The sequence below is a fragment of the Chiloscyllium plagiosum genome, unplaced genomic scaffold (genome assembly GCF_037043375.1).
Source record: "Chiloscyllium plagiosum isolate Xiang-an unplaced genomic scaffold, Cpla_swu_hap1 HiC_scaffold_3, whole genome shotgun sequence".
Classification (NCBI taxonomy): Eukaryota; Metazoa; Chordata; class Chondrichthyes; order Orectolobiformes; family Hemiscylliidae; genus Chiloscyllium; species Chiloscyllium plagiosum.
The window spans coordinates 66,697,356-66,718,372 of record NW_028270141.1 but is presented as its reverse complement, the minus strand read 5'-3'; the positions used below and the strand labels follow the sequence as shown (position 1 = coordinate 66,718,372).

General features: G+C 42.8%; 1 protein-coding gene across 3 annotated transcripts in view; it reads right to left on the bottom strand.

The window, feature by feature from the left end:
- eva1aa (eva-1 homolog A, regulator of programmed cell death a) overlaps positions 1–21,017 on the bottom strand; it is a 374,680-nt gene that overhangs the window by 273,782 nt on the left and 79,881 nt on the right. Inside the window, exon 2 of one of the 3 annotated variants that reach the window (XM_043683068.2) lies at positions 18,000–18,072. The exons of the other annotated variants lie outside the window; for them this stretch is intronic. The gene's annotated coding sequence lies outside the window, so the exon portion shown is untranslated. The remainder of the gene's footprint in view (positions 1–17,999; positions 18,073–21,017) is intronic. 3 annotated transcript variants of the gene reach the window in all.

Sequence of the window (21,017 nt, the reverse complement as noted above, 5' to 3'; positions counted from 1 at the left end):
TATGGGATTGCCTTTCAAACTAGAGGCATATGGCCATCAGAGTTCTATTGGGATCTGTGCTGGGTCCACTGTTGTTTGTTATTTATGTAAATAATTTGGATGAGAATTTAGGAGGCATGGTTAGTAAGGTTGTGGATGATGCCAAAATTAGTGGTATAGTCAACAGTGAAGAAGGTTATCCAAGATTATAAAGGGATCTAAATCAGTTGGGCCAGTGGGCTGAGGCGTGGCAGATGGAGTTTAATTTTGATGAATGCAAGACATTGCATTTTGATAAAACAAACAAGGGCAGAACTTTTACAGTTAATAGTTGGCCCTGGGTAGTATTGTTTAACTGAAAGACTTATGGGTTCAGATACATAGTTCTTTGAATGTTGCATCACAGATAAACAGAGTGGTTAAGAATATGTTTAGTGTGCTTGTTTTGATTTGATTTATTGTATTCACATGCACCAAAGTACAGTGAAAAGCTTTGTTTTGTGAGCAATACAGGCAGATCATAGCAAACAAGGACATACAGATCATACAGTGCTTAAATAGAGCGAGGCACACAGGTTACAACTGCACAGTAGATGGGCAAAACAAAATTACCATTAGCAAGATCAACATGATTTGAAGTTAGAGAGTCCACTCAGCATCTAACAACAGCAGGGAAGAAGCTGTTCGGGAATCTGTTGTGTGTGTGGTCAAGTTTCAGTATCTTCTGCCTCATGGCACAGGTTGCATGAGAACATTACTGGGGTGAGATGGGTCTTTGATGATGTAGGCAGCTTTCCTGAGGCAACAAGAAGTATAAATGGAGTCCACTTATGGGAGTTTGGCTTTCGTGATGGTCTGGGCTGTGCACACAATCTTCTGTAGTTTTTTTACGGTCCTCAGCACAGCTGCTGACAGGCTGTTATGTAACTGGATGGCATGTTTCTTATGGTGCATCTGTAAAACTTGGTGAGATTTATGCTGAATTTCATAGCTCAGACCACTGAGTATAGGAGTTGGGATGCCATGTTGAGGTTGTGCGGGATCTTGGTGAGGCCATATTTGGAGTACTTTTGTACAGTTCTGGTCACCCTGCTATAGGAAAGATATTGTTAAAATGGAGAGGGTTCAGAAAAGATTTACCAGGATGTTGCCAGGACTGGAGAGTTTGAGTTATAAGGAGAGGCTGGATAGGCTGGGCCTTTTTTCACTGCAGCATAAAGGTTAAAGGGTAACCTTATAGAGATTTTTTAAATCGTGAGAGGTATAGACAAGATGAATAGCAAAGGTCTTTGCTCTAGAGTGAGGAGTTCAAAACTAGGGGGTATACTTTGAAGGTAAGAGAAGATGGATTTAAAAAGGATCTAAGGGGCAACATTTTCGTACATGGAATGAGGTGCCAGAGGAAGTAGAGAGAGTAGCGTAACTTCCTTTGTTGTTTCTACCACATACAACTGGTACAATGAAAATGAGACAGCATTCCTCCAGGACCAAGGTGCCATATGAACACACAGACTACACACGAGTACAGACATACACAGGGCAGCATAAAATGCATAGAAAAATGTAAAACATGCAAGATAGCCCAGTAATTCCTGACAAAACAAGAGCCCTGGAGCTTCGGAAGCTGAGGGGTGACCTAATAGAGGTTTACAAAATAATGAGGGGCATGGATAGGATAAATAGACAAAGTCTTTTCCCTGGGGTGGGAGAGTCCAGAACTAGAGGGCATAGGTTTAGGGTGAGAGGGGAAAGATATAAAAGAGACCTAAGGGGCAACTTTTTCACGCAGAGGGTGGTACGTGTATGGAATGAGCTGCCAGAGGAAGTGATAGAAGCTGGTACAATTGCAACATTTAAAAGGCATTTGGATGGATATATGAATAGGAAGGGTTTGGAGGGGTTCAAAGTTTGGGTGAAGATTTGTAGCTCGGGTGCTCGTTGTTGTGGTTCTGTTCGCCGAGCTGGAAATTTTTGTTGCAAATGTTTCGTCTCCTGTATAGGTGACATCCTCAGTGTTTGGGAGCCTCCTGTGAAGCGCTTCTGTGGTGTTTCCTCCACCATTTATAGTGGCCTGTCCCTGCCGCTTCCGGTTGTCAGTTTCAGCTGTCCGCTGTAGTGGCCGGTATATTGGGTCCAGGTCGATGTGTTTGTTGATGGAGTTTGTGGATGAGTGCCATGCTTCTAGGAATTCCCTGGCTGTTCTTTGTTTGGCTTGCCCTATAATGGTAGTGTTGTCCCAGTCGAATTCATGTTGCTTGTCGTCTGCATGTGTGGCTACTAGGGATAGCTGGTCGTGTCGTTTCGTGGCTAGTTGATGTTCGTGGATGCGGATCGTTAGCTGTCTTCCTGTTTTGTGCAGTCCTTGCATGGGATTTTGTACACTACATTAGTTTTGCTCATGCTGGGTATCGGGTCCTTCGTTCTGGTGAGTTGTTGTCTGAGGGTGGCTGTTAGTTTGTGTGCTGTTATAAGTCCTAGTGGTCGCAGTAGTCTGGCTGTCAGTTCTGAAATGCTCCTGATGTATGGTAGTGTGGCTAGTCCTTTGGGTTGCGGCATGTCCTCGTTCCGGAACAAATTACAATGTAACAATGAAGATCATTAATATACATTGTTTTAGCAGCAATTCAAAAAGTCATCCAAAAATTGCAAATGGAATACAGTGTGATCATATAGTGCCAAGGAGCCTGATGACTTGGGGGAAGAAACTATTTCACAGTCTGGCCATAAGAGACCAAAATGTTCTGGTACCTTCTGCAGAAGGGAGATGAATTTGAATGAAGGATGTATGAGGTCGTCCACAATGCTGTTAGCTTTGCGGATGCAGTGTGTGGTGTAAATGTCTGCAATGGAGAGAAGAGAGACCCCGATGATCTTCTCAGCTGTCCTCACAATCCATTTAGGGTCTTACAATCTGAGACGGTGCAATTCCCAAACCAGGCTGTGATGCAGCTGCTTAGGGTACTCTCAATAAACCCTCTGTAGAATGTGAAGAGAAAATGAGGTCTGCAGATGCTGGAGATCAGAGATGGAAATGTGTTGCTGGAGAAGCGCAGCAGGTCAGGCAGCATCTAGGGAACAGGAGAATTGACGTTTCGGGCATTAGCCCTTCTTCAGGAATGAGGAAAGTGTGTCCAGCAGGCTAAGATAAAAGATAGGGAGGAGGGACTTGGGGGAGGGGCGTCGGAAATGTGATAGGTGGAAAAAGGTCAAGGTGAGGGTGATAGGACAGATTGGGGTGGGGGCGGAGAGGTCGGGAAGAAGATTGCAGGTTAGGGAGGCGGTGCTGAATTTGATGGATTTGACTGAGACAGGCTGGGGGGAGGGGAAATGAGGAAACTGGTGAAATCCGAGTTCATCCCTTGTGGTTGGAGGGTTCCTAGCCGGAAGATGAGGCGTTCTTCCTCCAACCGTCGTTTCGCTGTGGTCTGACGATGGAGGAGTCCAAAGACCTGCATATCCTTGGTGGAGTGGGAGGGGGAATTGAAATGTTGAGCTACAGGGTGGTTGGGTTGGTTGGTCCGGGTGTCCCAGAGGTGTTCTCTGAGCGGAGCGTTTCAGAGAACACCTCTGGGACACCCGGACCAACCAACCCAACCACCCTGTAGCTCAACATTTCAATTCCCCCTCCCACTCCACCAAGGATATGCAGGTCTTTGGACTCCTCCATCGTCAGACCACAGCGAAACGACGGTTGGAGGAAGAACGCCTCATCTTCCGGCTAGGAACCCTCCAACCACAAGGGATGAACTCGGATTTCACCAGTTTCCTCATTTCCCCTCCCCCCAGCCTGTCTCAGTCAAATCCATCAAATTCAGCACCGCCTCCCTAACCTGCAATCTTCTTCCCGACCTCTCCGCCCCCACCCCAATCTGTCCTATCACCCTCACCTTGACCTTTTTCCACCTATCACATTTCCGACGCCCCTCCCCCAAGTCCCTCCTCCCTATCTTTATCTTAGCCTGCTGGACAAACTTTCCTCATTCCTGAAGAAGGGCTAATGCCCGAAACGTCGATTCTCCTGTTCCCTAGATGCTGCCTGACCTGCTGCGCTTCTCCAGCAACACATTTCCACCTCTGTAGAATGTGGTCAGGATGGGGGTTGGAAGATGGGCTTTCCTCAACCTACACAGAAAGTAAAGACATTGCTGGGCTTTCTTGGCTATGGAGCTGGTGTTGGGGACCAGGCGAGAATCTCCACCAGGTGGATGCCAAGAAACTTCATGCTCTTCACGGTCTCCACTAGGGAGCCATTGATTTCCAGCGGAGAGAGATCGAACCGTGCCCTCCTGAAGTCAACAACCATCTCTTGCATTTTGTCCATGTTCTGAGACAGGTTGTTGGCTCTGCACCAGTCCGTTAGCTGCTGTACCTCTTCTCTGTGTGCTGACTTTTCATCCCTACTAATGAGACCCACTACCATCGTGTCATCAGCAAAGTTAATAATATCATTCGAGCAGTGCATCGCTGCACAGTCGTATGTCAGCAGGGTGAACAGCAGTGGATTGAGCACACAGCCCTGGGGGCCCCCATGCTCAGTGAAAGTGATGGTGTTGGAGATGCTGTTCCCAATCCGGACTGACTGAGGTCTTCCAGTCAAGAAGTCCAGAATCCAGTTACAGAGGGAGGTATTCAAGCCCGGCAGACTCAGCTTTCCAATCAGGTGCTGAGGAACCTATTTGACCATAACTTGGTATTGTGTGATTTTTAACTTTGTACACCCCAGTCCAACACCTGCACCTCCAAATTGTGCTGAGGAATGATATTGTTAAATGCAAAACTGAAGTCCATGAACAGTAATCTGACATAGGGTGTCCTTCTTGTCCAGGTGGGTGAGGGCCAGATGGAGGGTGGTGGAGATGGCATCATCTATTGAGCCATTGGGATGATACGCAAACTGCAGGGATTCCAGTGAGGAGGGCAGCAGGGTCTTAACATGCCTCATCTCGAGCCACTTCATGGTGATGGGTATTAACACAATGGAGCGGTAGTTGTTCAGGCAGGACACTGAAGACTTCTTCGGCACAATGGTAGCGACCTTGAAGCACACTGGAACTATGGTGCAACTCAGGGAGATGTTAAAAATGTCTGCGAGAACATCTGCCAACATGTCAGAGCATCCTCTAGCGCTCTGCCAGGGATGTTATCTGGTTCAGCAGCCTTACGTGGGTTGACTCTGCATAGAGTTTCCTTCACATCAGCCATGGTAAGACACAACACTTGGTCATTGGGAGGGGGCATGGTCTTTCTCCTTGCCACGTCATTTCATACCTCAAACAGTGCATAAAAGTTATTCAACTCATCCGGGGGTGGCATTACCAGCAGAGGCAGGCTGTTCTGTGGTTGGTGATGGCCTGAATACCCTTCCACATGCTTCACACATCACCGCTGTCCTAAAAAAGGCTACATATTCTGTGTGCGTATGCCCGCTTTGTGCCTTTGAGGCCTGGGACAGTTGCTGTTTTTAGGGTCACTTTGTCATCTGCTCTGAAGGCGGAATCATGGTAGTAGTAGATACAGGTACAGTTACAACATTTAAAATACATTTGGACGGGTACATGAATGGGAAATGTTTAGAGGAATATGGGCCAAAGACAGGCAAGTTTAAGTTGGGAAACTCGGTCAGCATGGACAAGTTGGACCAAAGGATGTTTCTGTGCTTGATGACTCAATAAACAGTCTTAGTATTTGGACAGATAATAACTGGCGGATAGTTTTTTCAGGTTCTAGTTTGGGTAAATATTTCCCAATGCCAGCCTAGGAAAGAACAGAATTGCAGTGATTCTTTAAAAGGAGGAAGAAAAAAATAGGAAAGTTAACATGGAGCATTCTTGTGCATTTTGCAGCAGCTACTTTAAGAGGATGGTTCATTGCCCTATTCATCATCATACTGAGGAAAAGTACAAACACAGAAAAGAATAAAATGGTTGTAGAACTGAAGCAGATCAATTAACCCACTCAGTATGCATCGGTCCTCTACAAGAGCAAAAGAAATAGTAAAGAAACTTGTTGAGGAAATGCAAATACAATTGAGAAGCCACTGCAAGTAAAACTAATATAAGAATGAATCTTACTAAAAAAACCTACAAGTCAGTGAAGTTAATCATCAAAACTTATAATTCAATAACTGGACTGAATACTGAATCCAGCCCCTGCAATCCAAAACAGAATCTGCATGCAAAGCATAAACTATCAAAAGAAAACAAAATAAGGAATAATAAACAACCTCAACCATATCACAAATGGCTCATGTGTAATAAGCGTGGAGGTGAAAGCTAAAATGTTAAATTTATAACCTTCAGTTGTACAAGTAATCCTGAAAGTCATTGTTGCATCAGGCAATCTGACCCTGCAGCCTGGTTGAAATGAAAAGCCAGACAGAAGGAAAGTTTGACGAGATAAAAATGAATTAAATAGCAATGCTTCCACAACTGCACTGAAGCAAGATTGAACATTCCTTAGTTATAAGTTCAAGTCTTGAAAGCATTCTTCAGTATCAGTATTAATCCCTAAAACATTTCTTGGTAAATGCCTCATAGGTTGTGGAGTGCTTTGAGACATCTAGTAGCTATGAAAAGCATTGTATAAATACAAGCCTTTCTTTTTCTTTCAACACTCTAATTCCCTGTAGCACTACATTGTACCGAGGAAAATCTCTGAAATATTCCTCGATAGCAGGCTAAAATCAAGAAATATTCCTCAGTAGCTGTTTAAATCCCTAAAATTTTCCTCAGTGTCTAGATAACCAGTTGAAGCATTTTGGCAGTAACAATACAATCCCAAAAAGCTACTGGTCTGCAAACACTAAAATTCCCCTCTAATAACGTTTACGAACTGCTACGATGCTATGAGGGTTTCTGCATGCACCATCCTCACAGGCAGTGAGTTCCAGATTCCCAACATAAAGTCATAGCTACCTAAAGCACAGAAAGAGGCCCTTTGGCCCATCATGTCCATGCTGGTCAAATACAATTACCTAACTATTCTAATCCAAATATAATCTAATGTTTCTGGAGTATTAGAACAAGTCCTGAATCAATCCTCAGATGTTAACAGTATTAATCCCAAAACACTCCTCAGCAATGCTATAAATTTTCATCTCAAAAGATATGTTCATCAGAAAGAAAAGGCATATCCTGATTGTTCGAATTGTTTAGAAAAACGTAGTGTTTTACTACTTGAAGGTCAAAACAATTTGGGATAGTATCAGTCAACATTATCCAGCATCAATCATCCAGAAAGATAGCCTGTTTCTGAACAAATTTCATTGACTTGCTCAAATAAAACATTATTTTTTATTTACTATACTTCATGATATCTGATGCACTTTGTAGTTTTCTGTTCATGTGCATAACGTATACCAAAAAGAGTTGGGTTCTTGTTTAGACAAATGTCTTGAAGCTTATTGACAGCACAAACTATTTACATGGCTACAATATCACAGACATTTAGAGTTTGAGTTACCATAAAATCCCTACAGTGTGGAAACAATCCACCGGCCCACCAGGTCCATACCAACCCTCCAAAGAGTATCACACCCAGACCCATCCCCTCACCCAATAACCCTACACCTCACATGATCAATGCACCCAACTTACACATTCCTGGATATTTGGCAATTTAACATGGTTAAGTCACCTACCCACACATCTTTGGACTGTGGGAAGAAACTAGAGCACCTAGAGGAAACCCACACAAGCACAGGGAGAATGTGCAAGCTACGTGCACATGGTCATCCAAGGGTGGAATTGAACCTCGGTCCCTAGCACTGTGAGGCAGCAGTGCTAAACACTGAGTCACTGTTCCATGAGTTTTTGCTTCAGTGCATTTGTGGAAGCAATGCTATTTAATTCATTTTTATCTCTTCAAATTTTCCTTCTGTCTGGCTTTTCATTGCAGCCAGGCTGCAGGGTCAGATTGCCTGATGCAACAATGACTTTCAGGATTACTTGTACAACTGAAGATTATGAGTTTAACATGTCAGCTTTCACCTCCATGTTTATTAGATGAGCCATTTGTGATATGGTTGAGGTTGTCTATTATTCCTTACAAATGTTAGAGTACATTACATCCACATAGCTAATTGACCAAATACACTATCGTCCCTTTGTGACAGTGACTGAAGGGAGGCAGGTATCTTTATACCAAAACATCAAGTGAGATGTAACTGTCTGAAACACACAGATCTGTCTTTTCTGGAATCTATACATAATATAATAGCCCCCTTTTCCCTTTAAATAATTTGCAGGGATGCATGTAGATATGTTGTCTCTGTACATTCAAACATAACATGACACATTACATCAGGGCGGCATGGTGGCTTAGTGGTTAGCACTGCTGCCTCATAGCATCAGGATCCTAGGTTTGATTCCAGCCTCGGGCAACTGTCTGTGTGGAGTTTACACATTCTCCCTGTGTGTGTGTGTGTGTGTGTGGGTTTCCTCTGGGTGCTCCAGTTTCCTCCCACAGGCCAGGTGAATTGGCCATGCTAAATTGCCCACAGTGTTAGGTGCATCAGTCAGAGGGAAATGGGTCTGGGTGGGTTACTCTTCGGAGGGTCAGTGTGGACTGGTTGGGCCAAAGGGCCTGTTTCCACACTGTAGGGAATCTAATCTAATTACTAGTCCTTATACAGTTACCATGACTTGTGTAGCTTTATTTTGCAGTGTGCTTTCCATCGTCATTATATAATTTGGCCTTGCTGTATTTTTGTTGTCTGGCACATCTTCAATGTGCAAGTTTTCATCCTAATTTATCAGTGATTGATGACATGCAGTTTGGACTACTTTTTTTTGCAGGACTTGACAACTGCTCATGATAATGTCATATTAGCTAGACTGAACACAATAATATATCTCCATGAGCCCATGGTGTTTGCACAAAAACTGTTAACTCCTGTGCTTTGTCCTGGATAAATTAGGATAACTTTCAACATGCTCATTGATCATGCTATTGCACCATTTTCTTCCTTCTTTCCAAAAATGCTTCTTGCACATGTGGGTGGGTGGTTAGTGAATGTGTATGTATCTCCCAAAATGAGAGTTACTGGCGAGGGTAAATCTTGTCTGAAAATCTTGGCAAGCTGTTTTACGTTTAATGATTATGAATTTTATGGATGAACACCACATTGTGTGGTACTTTTTTGACTCATGGTATGAAAGAGAAGCAGTACTATGTTCAGAACCTCATTTCTCACTCATACTGGGAAGTGTGCACTAGTGTACTAAAGACCTTTGCTGGACACAATTTGTAATCGTACAGTTAAACATAGTGAATGTGATGGTCAATGTGTCAAAAATTGATGCAGTAGTGGTGTTTAATATGTCATACAAAAGGCAATTTAGTGAAAGTTACCGACCAAAATACGATTTTGTCAATGGACATAGAAAATATCAGAGTTGAAAATGTGTTGCTGGAAAAGCGCAGCAGGTCAGGCAGCATCCAAGGGACAGGAGAATCGATGTTTCGGGCATAAGCCCTTCTTCAGGAATGAGGAAAGTGTGTCCAGCAGGCTAAGATAAAAGGTAGGGAGGAGGGACTTGGGGGAGGGGCTTTGGAAATGCGATAGGTGGAGGGAGGTCAAGGCGAGGGTGATAGGCCGGAGTGGGGTGGGGGCGGAGAGGTCTGGAAGATGGTTGCAGGTTAGGAAGGCGGTGCTGAGTTTGAGGGATTTGACTGAGACAAGGTGGGGGGAAGGGGAAATGAGGAAACTGGAGAAATCTGAGTTCATCCCTAGTGGTTGGAGGGTTCTCAGGCAGAAGATGAGGCGCTCTTCCTCCAACCGTCGTGTTGCCATGGAGGAGTCCAAGGACCTGCATGTCCTTGGTGGAGTGGGAGGGGGAGTTAAAGTGTTGGGCTATGGGGTGGTTGGGTTGGTTGGTCTGGTTGTCCCAGAGGTGTTCTCTGAAACGTTCCGCAAGTAGGCGGCCTGTCTCCCCAATATAGAGGAGGCCACATCGGGTGCAGCGGATGCAATAGATGATGTGTGTGGAGGTGCAGGTGAATTTGTGGCGGATATGGAAGTGTCCCTTGGGGCTTTGGACGGAAGTGAAGGGGGAGGTGTGGACGCAAGTTTTGCATTTCTTGCGGTTGCAGAGGAAGGTGCCGGGAGTGGAGGTTGGGTTGGTGCGGGGTGTGGACCTGACGAGGGAGTCACGGAGGGAGTGGTCTTTTCGGAACGCTGATAGGGGAGGGGAGGGAAATATATCACTGGTGGTGGGGTCCGTTTGGAGGTGGCGAAAATGACGGCGGATGATACGTTGTACATGGAGGTTGGTGGGGTGGTAAGTGAGGGCCAGTGGGGTTCTGTCCTGGTGGCAGTTAGAGGGGCGGGGCTCAAGGGCGGAGGAGCGGGAAGTGGAAGAGATGCGGTGGAGGGCATCGTCGACTACGTCTGGCGGGAAATTGAGGTCCTTGGAGAAGGAGGCCATCTGGGTTGTACGGTTTTGGAACTGGTCCTCCTCTTCCATTCCCGCTCCTCCGCCCTTGAGCCCCACCCCTCCAACCGCCACCAGGACAGAACCCCACTGGTCCTCACCTACCACACCACCAACCTACATGTACAATGTATCATCCGCCGTCATTTCCGCCACCTCCAAACGGACCCCACCACCAGGGATATATTTCCCTCCCCTCCCCTATCAGCGTTCCGAAAAGACCACTCCCTCCGTGACTCCCTCGTCAGGTCCACACCCGCCACCAACCCAACCTCCACTCCCGGCACCTTCCCCTGCAACCGCAAGAAATGCAAAACTTGCGCCCACACCTCCCCCCTTACTTCCCTCCAAGGCCCCAAGGGATACTTCCATATCCGCCACAAATTCACCTGCACCTCCACACACATCATCTATTGCATCTGCTGCACCCGATGTGGCCTCCTCTATATTGGGGAGACAGACTGCCTACTTGCGGAATGTTTCAGAGACCACCTCTGGGACACCCAGACCAACCAACCCAACCACCCCGTAGCCCAACACTTTAACTCCCCCTCCCACTCCACCAAGGACATGCAGGTCCTTGGACTCCTCCATCACCAGACCATGGCAACACGACGGTTGGAGGAAGAGCGCCTCATCTTCCGCCTAGGAACCCTCCAACCACAAGGGATGAACTCAGATTTCTCCAGTTTCCTCATTTCCCCTCCCCCCACCTTGTCTCAGTCAAATCCCTCGAACTCAGCACCGCCTTCCTAACCTGCAATCTTCTTCCTGACCTCTCCGCCCCACCCCACTCCGGCCTATCACCCTCTCCTTGACCTCCCTCCACCTATCGCATTTCCAAAGCCCCTCCCCCAAGTCCCTCCTCCCTACCTTTTATCTTAGCCTGCCGAACACACTTTCCTCATTCCTGAGGAAGGGCTTATGCCCGAAACGTCAATTCTCCTCTTCCTTGGATGCTGCCTGACCTGCTGCGCTTTTCCAGCAACACATTTTGAGCTCTAATCTCCAGCATCTGCAGTCCTCACTTTCTCCCCATAGAAAATAGCAGACAATGTAATTTTGCACCATGACTCAAAAGGAACCTCGTTTGGAAAGAGAGATCCTCTTGAGTACTGGAGGTTAAATGAAATTAACATGCTTCACAGATTTGATTAGTTGATCAATGTCCTTATTAATACCAGACCAGAATATGGATTCACACAGCTATCGTTTGGGCTTTGAACCCACATGACCTATTTGTAAACGGTCTAGCAACAACTGATGACTTATGAATTCTTTACTCTTGAAAACCGTATTCTTAGAAAGTTCCAGTTTGTCTCTGAACGACAAAATTAGTGTGGCAGTTCATGGACTCGTTGGATGCATTCAGGCCACCTTATGATTGTATAGAGTTCACAACTGGTCTTTATCAGATTTAGGTTACTGGATCTGCACCACTTAGCTGTGATGAAAATTATATCATAGAGTGCTCTAGAATTTTCAGTGTTACAACTTTTGGAATTTGTTGACATGTCTGCATTTGATGGGAGAAACTTTGGAAACTTCTTTCGTGTTTTTCCCTGGTTGGTTTTTCTTTAACTACTGTTATGGAGAACTGTATTATAATTTCTGTTTCTTTGAATAATGAATTTCTCGCACATTTTAGCAAAATATCCTCTTATGGAACATAGCTTGCATGAATTACAAAAAACTAGACAGTGCCTTGGTGGGCAAGACTACTGAACCTGCTGATGGCTTAATAGTTGTTCCAGAGTCAAGGACTTGCAAATGCCGCTGACCTTCTGCAATGACCTTGAATTTATGTCCTTCTTCTCGTAAGGCATCAGTAACATATTCTTTGGGTTTGTCCAGAAGTCCTTTTCTGGAGGATCTGATAGAGGCAATACCAGTTCTTTGATCCTTTCAGCTAGGTTAGCTTCAGTGAAATCATATTGCATTGAGACTTGCCTGAAGAGTGGATGAAAATTTCAGTTGATTGTTGAAGGTATGACATGAATGCAAGCCTGTGTATCCTGAAATTTCCTCAAACATTATGTTGATCTCTTAAAATCTGAGAATCATTGTCAGAATCCTGGTAATCATCATTGAAAATACAGGAGGATTTTATTTTTCTTCACCTGACAGTGCCCAAAGCAAATAAAAGATTCACTGACTGTCAGTTATATACTGATCCATAAAGATTGATTTCTTCTTTCCTTAAACAACTGAATTTCCACAGAACACCAGTGCATTGTCAGTGCATAGTGAAACGTTTCTTTTATTTTTAAAATAAGGTAAATTTATGTCCTCTAAAATGCCAATATAAAGATCAGTACTGCAATGTCATACTTTTCAATTTTTTTATTCTTGGCATCTTTTTGTATGTTATTATCTGTTATTCATTTAAAATATGCTGCCCCTTTAAAATGTTGCTGGATTGTATCTATGCATAAACACCTCGAGAAATTATCCACACATCTTTTTGCAGGGACAGGATAGTGAAACTACATGCCAAATGTAAAACGGTAAGTTTTTTTTATATATACAACTCAAGTTCTCTTTCAGTGGTACTTCTGCAATTTTGCATCAGAATCAGCTTCATAGGTTGGAGCTGTCTTTGCAGCACTTTTTAAATACCAGTTTCATTTAAAGTAAAGTTGTCCTGAGCCTGTGGTAAACTGTCTTATTTTAACTCACTATGCTTCAGTACAGGTTCATAGTTTTAGATTTGACTGTAGTTGTAACTTAAGCTCTAAACGCTGAAAGATTGATGCCTGACTGTTGAGAAACATCCCCTTTGGTCAAACTCGTACAGGCCAGGTATCCCTAACTAAACTAGTCCCATTTGCCTGTGTTTGGTCCACTTCCCTCTAAACCTTTCCTGTTCATGTACCTATCCAAATTTTTTTTAAATGTTGTAAATGTACCTGCATCTACCACTTCCTCTGGCAATTCATTCCACAAACAAACCACCCTCTGTGTGAAAAAGTTGCCCCTCGGTCCCTTTTAAATCTTTCTTCTCTCACCTTAAATATGCCCCCGAGTTTTGAACTCCTCTCCCTTAGGGAAAAGATGTTTGCTATTCACCTTATCTATACCTCTCGATTTTATAATCCTCTATAAGGTCTTCCCTCAAACTCCTATGCTCCAGTGAACAAAGTCCCAGCCTGTCCAGCCTCTCTTTATAACTCAAACCCTTCAGGCCTGGCAACATCCTGGTATATCTTTTCTGAACCCTCTCCAATTTAATAATATCCTTCCTATAGCAGGATGAACAGAACTGTAAACAGTACTCCAAAAGTACCCTCACCAATATCCTGCACAACCTCAACATGACATCCCAACTCCTATACTCAGTGGTCGGAACAACTAAAGCAAGCATGCTAAACACCTTCTTAACCACCCTGTCTACCTGTGATGCAACCTTCAAAGAACTGTGTGCCCAAATTGCTGGGTCTTTCAGTTCAACAATACTGTATGATGCTGCTCCCTTAACAAGGTTATACTGACCTTGTTCTTTTTTCAAAAAGGACTGTAAAAGGCTAAGGTGATGACATGGCTACTAGAGACTGCCAAAGTCAACAATCGGGGGAGACCTTTACGTTTTTAAACAGTTGTACAATGAAAGGGGAGTGGTCAGTTCTCCCAATTCAGAGATTTTTCTGGTTTAGTTTTATCAGATAGAAACTGCAGGGACACAAATGCAGTTGTAGTGAAAAGAGGTTCCATGCTTTAGCAAATGATCCCTGGCTGATCCTCTCTCTATAACATCTTTCCTGTAAGAACCTGGGAATTAATTTATCTTTTTTTGCCAAGGGTTGTGTTTTTAGGGATGTTGCAGGAAATTGGAATAGCATCATTAAGTTATGATTGGTTGGGTTGGATCTTCAAAGAGGATGTTATTCTCTATTCCATTCTCTTTTGTTCATATTTCATTCAGCTGTCTGTAAATAAAATCTGTTTTGTTTAAAACTGAGTGGTCTGACCAGCTGTATCATTGCTTGAATATCTATCTTACATCTGCCTAAAACAACTAAAATAGTTAGGGTCTGGGCTACCTCCCTAAAATGTTTTGAGGGTGTCTGGCCTGGTCCATAACAATACTACCCAGGGCCCAACCATTAATTGTACAAGTCCTGCTCTTGTTTGTTTTACCAAAATGTAATACCTTGCATATATCCAAATTCAACTCCATTTGCTACTCCTCAGCCCAACTGACATATTGTTGTCACCAATTCAGCCTGTCAAATCCACTTACTGTTACTAACTAGCTATCACTACTCGCTTTTAGTGCCCATGTGTTGCCTCTATAATGTGCTTTGTGTTTTCTGCATGATAGTCCAGATAGCATTATTACAGAGCATTAGGTTCTTGTTAAGTCAAATGTATTGAAGTTTATTGACAACATTAATACTTACATTACTATAATATCACAGATAAATGTATTGAGGCTCTGTGCTTCCTGTTGTTACTGTTACATACACTTAACCAGCTAACTGAACACACTTGACTGGGTCTGTGATGACAGACAGCGACTGAAGTAAGATAGGTACCTTTATACTCTAAAGTCATATCATAATTGTTCCAACATGGGAGGTCAATCCCCCCTGTTAATTAAAATAAAACACACAGAAAAGCTCACTTTGCCTCGTACTCTGTTAAAGTGGGTGAGTGAAAGAGAGCCCTTAATTATTACTACTTAAAGAAAAATAACAATTTATTTTCCTAACTCGAATAGTGAACACTAAACAAAACTATTAACAAACCAAATACTCTTTCCCCTAGCTAACCACTATCCCTTAACTGAACATAATTCTACCAATCTGCTGTTCCAATATCATACTTATTAAATATTACATTAACTTAATCTCAAGTCCACACTGTCTTGTATGCTGTCTTCCTTCTGGTCTTCCAATTCTGCTGTCTTTTCCCTGGGTCTTCTTTCTTTTTACTGCAAGTATTTTTTTTTACAGGAAAGGGTACCTTTTGATAGATAGTGCCTTCTGATTTCTTTGAGAGCTTTTCATTTTAGCTGGGCAGTGAGCTCTACAGCAGTTTCTTTGCTGTTTTGTGGCAGTTGCTCTGACCAATTTTCAAAATGCCTTGGTTTTTTTTACCCCTCAACATCGTTCCCTCTCATTGGTCCAATGTTGTTAATACAATAAATTCAAATTCAATTGGGTTTTAGTATCTTGGGCAAAATTTACATTAGTTGGTTAAATTTGAATTGCTGTCAAAACAGCAACTAAAACTCAGGGACCCATTTAACAGCCAATTGTTACATGCATCTATTTTGGAAAAGCCCATCTCTTAGTTGTTCTGTTCTGGCAGCTGAGGCTGTACTTTAAACTTACTTTAAAATTCAGAAAATACTTACTATCAATGATATCCTGTAACTGTTTCAAAAGGTACATGCTGCCTGGTTTGGAATCTATTCCATCATTCAACAGTATCTTCTAGCATTGTACAATATTTGTGGTCAAAAGGGCTGGCAGAAGTCACATTATTTTAAAATCCATTTTTTTGTCATTGGCTGATTATTTGATAAACTCCTCTATTTCCCAGTCTCATAATGATGAAATGCCTGGTTTCTATTCAGGATATTCTCATGAAAGAATGGCTAAGATAGGAAACGTATTGAGAGTAATTCCTAAAGCACTCAATGGCATAAAAGATCAGAACTTCAAGAAACAGTACTGTAAGTGTAACCTACTTATGATTTCTGTACTGCAGAACAATTTTTCCATTTCCTAATAAGAAACCCTATGTTTCTTATCATGTGCTTTTGACAAGGAATCTTCCCCAACACCAGCATGAAGATCACAGACTGCACAACTTTCATCTTTCCATACATGCTGGTGGCTGTCAACATTGTTAATCACAGCATATTCTCAGGCTAATATTTTTCATAAGCAATGGATTTATGTTCTTTGCTAAAGTAAATTAGTAAATTTGACAAAACAATCATGTAATTTTCTTGCATGTGATTTCTCAGTAAGTAGTCATTGTATTCTCAATCAACCACACGGAGTGACATCTATACACTTAATGGTAAGGTCCCAGGGAGTGTTGCTGAACAAAGAGAACTTGGAGTGCAGGTTCATAGCTCCTTGAAAGTGGAGTCGCAGGTAGATAGGATAGTGAAGAAGGTGTTTGGTATGCTTTCTTTTATTGGTCAGAGTATTGAGTACAGGAGTTGGGATGTCACAGGAATTTGGTTAGGCCACTGTTGGAATATTGTGTACAATTCTGGTCTCCTTCCTATTGGAAAGATGTTGTAAAACTTGAAAGGTTTCAGGAAAGATTTACAAGGATGTTGCTAGGGTTGGAGGATCTGAGCTATAGGGAGAGGCTGAACAGGCTGGGGCTATTTCCCCTGGAGCGTTAGAGGCTGAGGGGTGACCTTATAGAGGTTTACAAAATTATGAGGGGCATGGTTAGGATAAATAGACAAAGTCTTTTCCCTGGGGTAGGGGAATCCAGAATTAGAGGGCATAGGTTTAGGAGGAGAGGGGAAAGATACAAAAGGGACCTAAGGGGCAATGTTTTCACGCAGAGGGTGGTACGTATATGGAATGAACTGTCAGAGGAAGTGGTGGAGGCTGGTACAATTGTAACATTTAAAAGGCATTTGAATGGGTATATGAATAGGAAGGGTTTGGAGGGATATGGGCTGGGTGCTGGCAGGTGGGACTAGATTGAGTTGGGATATCTGGTCGGCATAGATGGGTTTGACCAAAGGGTCTGTTTCCATGCTGTACATCTCTATGACTCTATAACTAATTCCATACCATACATTATGAAAACTTAGAGAAATGGAATAAGTGCACAACAATAATCTCAGCTCAATATTCAAGTCATAGTAATTATACAGAACATCCATGTTTTATCAGAACGTCACAATAACTCTCTTTTCTCCATTTGCATGAATCTACCATTTCCACAAATTTAAGTTGTTCTCTAAATATTGCAACTCTGGAAATAGTCACTCAGGATTTTTGTTTGGTTTGCTGTTTTGCTCGTTCTTTTCTTTGCATGTTGCAGTAAATCAAAAACATTAGATATTGAATATCTATGATAAACAAAAAAATGCAGAAGAAACTCAGCAGGTCTGGCAGCATCTGTGGAGTCAGAAACAAAGCTAACATTTCGACTCTGGGATGACTTCTTTAGAACTGAAGAAAGCTCATTCTGGATTTGAAATATTTACTCTCTTATCTCTTTACACAGATGCTGTCAGACCTACTGAGTTTCTCTAGGATTTTCTATGGTTGTTTCAGATTTCCAGCAAACACAGTATTTTCTTTTTATTATTGAATATCTGTTCCCACACTAACATCCTTCGGGAAAAGAAATCTGCTGAATCTTGTTCTTAGAAATGAGGTGGGCTAAGTAGATCAAACATAGGTGGGCACATTTAGGAGACAGTCATCATTGTATCATAAGATCTAAGATGATGATAGAAAAAGACAGTACTCTTACAATCCAGAATAAGAATATTTAACTGAGGAAGAGTTAACTTCAATAGGGCAAGAATGGGGATGGGCCAGACAGGCTAGAATCAAAGGATAATGGGAAAAAAATTGTAGCTAAACAATAGGCTACCTTGAAGACGAGCTGTTTTAAACACTGTCACTCCCCCAAGTTGGAAAGGAAGGCCAAGCAAATCCAGAGCACCCTGAATGAGAAAGGAGATAGAAATTAAAATAAAGAAGAAAAATTGTGTTTACGATGGCTGTCAGGTAGAAAATACAATTGAGAACAAAGGGGAATACAGAAAGTTGAGGGGAGATGAAAGAGTACAGTAGATAAGGGGGAATGTGAGAAAAGCCTGGTGGCCAACAAAAAGGGGAATCCCAAGTCTTCTATAAGCACATCAATAGTAAAAGGCTGGTAAAGGAGGAGTAAAGAAGATTATGGACTAAAAAAGGAATTTGCACATGAAGGCAAAAGACATGGCTGAAGTGTTAAATTAATACATTTCATCTGTCTTTACTACAGTGAAATATGCTACCCAGACCATGCTAATGAACATAAATTCGGTCACTATAAGTGTTCAAATTGAAACGGGGGAACTATTGAATAGGCTGTCAATACTTAAGTTGGCAAGGACCAGGACCAGGACCAGGCGAGATGCATCCAAGGGTTTTGAAGCAAAAAAGAATGGAAACTACGGAGTCTGTGGCCACAATCTTTCATCCTTTTCCAGACTGATGGGAGGTACCAGAAGGATGGAGAATTGCTGATTTTACACCCCTGTTCAGAAATTACAGACCAGTTAATTTAACTTGAGTAGTAGAGAAACTTCTTAAAAATGCTGAAACAAAAAAAAAAATTACCTGGATTTATTAATTCTAGCCTATCTGGCCCATCCCCATTCTTGTGCTGTTGAAGTTAATGCTTCCTCAGTTAAATATTCTTACTCTAGATTACAATCCAAAGTATTGTATCATAAGATCATCTTAGATCTTATGATACAATGGTGACTGTCTCCTAAACGTTCCCCACTTACATTTGATCTAATTGGCCCACTTCATTTCCAAGAACAAGATTCAGCAGATTTCTTTTCCTAAAGGACATTAATTTGGGAACAGATATTCAATTATACAGTTAATATAATTAATAGTCAACTAGAAAGAAAGGTGGATTTGTTTATGAAGAAATGGATTTCTAAAGGGATATAATTATGCTTGACCAACTTGGAGTTTTTGAAGTGTTTAAAAAAAAGGATTGATGAAGGTTCTGCTACTGATGTGGAGTGCATGGACTTTATAAAGGCATTTGATACAGTGGCACACACTGACTAGTGAGAATGTTATAGCTCATGTAATAAAAAAGACAATAGCAATGTGGATACAAAATTGATTCAATAATAGGAAACAGAATAATGATCAACAGATGTGTTTCAAGCTGGAGGGAGGTTTGTATGGGAGCTCCCCAAAAGTCCATGTTGGGACCCTTGCTTTTCCTGATCTAGGTTAGTGGCCTAGGTCTTGGAGGCAACAATTTCAAAATGTGTAGTTGATATGAAACGTAGATGAATTGTGAACTAGGATGAGGACAGTATAGAACTTTGAAAGGAACTATACAGTATTTGCCAGAGAGTGGGCAGATAGGTCGCAGATGAAGTCAAGATGATGCATTTTGATCAGAAGAAAAGGACAGATAATAAAACAGTCATACAATACTTAAGTGGATGAAAATGTGTATAGACCAAAAAAGGTGGCAGAACAGGGGACAGTGCAGTTAAAAAAGCAAACTGGATCCTGGGCTTTATTAAGAGGCAGATAAAGTACAGAAGCAAGGAGACTACACACAACATTCTAATTGCAAGACAGCAGCAAAGTAGGACACTCTAGCTGGAGCTTGTCTACTCGACCCATTCTTCTACTTTTTCTTCCTTAGTGCTGTTTTTTTCTTCTTCGAATCCTGTCCTCCAGCAACGAATCCCAACCTCCAGCAAGCAACAACTCCCGTCCTCCAGCAACAATTTCCAACCTCCAGCTAGCAAAATTCCTGTCCTCCGACAACCATTTCCAGTCTGGCGCAGCAGCCTCCTGTAATGGCCTCCCAGCCTGGCGCAGCATTCTCCCAGTATGGCATGGCATACTCCCGTCTGGCCTGGCGACCTCCCAATCAGGCACAGTGGCCTTCTGGTGTGATGTGGCAACCTCCCGGCCTCCTGCGGCACCCTCTCAGCATGGCGTGGCGGCCTCTCGACCTTGCGCAATGGCCTCCTGGTGTGGTGTGGTGACCTTCTGGCCTCCTGCAGCAGTCCCGCAGCATGGTGCAGCAGCCTCCTCCCATAAGGACCTCCTGGCCTGCCACTTCCTGGTGTGGCACAGCGGCCTCCTCCTGTAGAGGCCTCCCAGTGTGGTATGGTAACCTTCTGGCCTCCTGCAGCAGCCCCTCAGCATGGTGTCGCGACCTCCCGGTCTGGTGCAGCAGCCTCATGTAGGGGCTTCCCAGTGTGGTGTGGCAACATTTCAGCCTCCTGCAGCAGCCTCTAGGCTTGGCATGTCACATCACTAGAGTGATGTGGAACCAGGGACTGGAAGCTAGGTACTAGTGTGGGTCTGTTGCACAGAATGTTTATTTCAGTAACGCTGGACATCTTATATCTCTATTGTCTTGTAATAAAAAAAACCATGCCTAGATACTTTTGTATCTAAGTCGGTGCTGTAACTGGAGACATCTTAACTTTTCACTACACCCGTGTGGTATATGTGACAATAAAGGCCATTCTATTCTAACTTGTATACACTTTTTTTCGACCAAAGTTAGAGTATTGCATACAATTCTCGGTGCCACCTATAGGAACAATGTGAAAGCTTTAGAGAATGCAGAATAAATTTATAAAAATGGTCCAAGAATGGGAAACCCTCAGTTTAGACAGATTGGAGAGGTTGGAATTATTCTTCTTGGCAATTGAAGCATTAAATGATGATATTCGAGTAGGAACAATGTGCAAAGCAATGGAAAAAGGCAGAAGAATGGCACTATGCCATATTGCTCAGTACAAAAGCAGTGCAGACTTAACAAACAGAAATCTTCAATTAAAATACAGAATCAGCATTCACTGTCAGCAGGGAACCATTCCATGAGGTGGCCTCGCATTGCTAT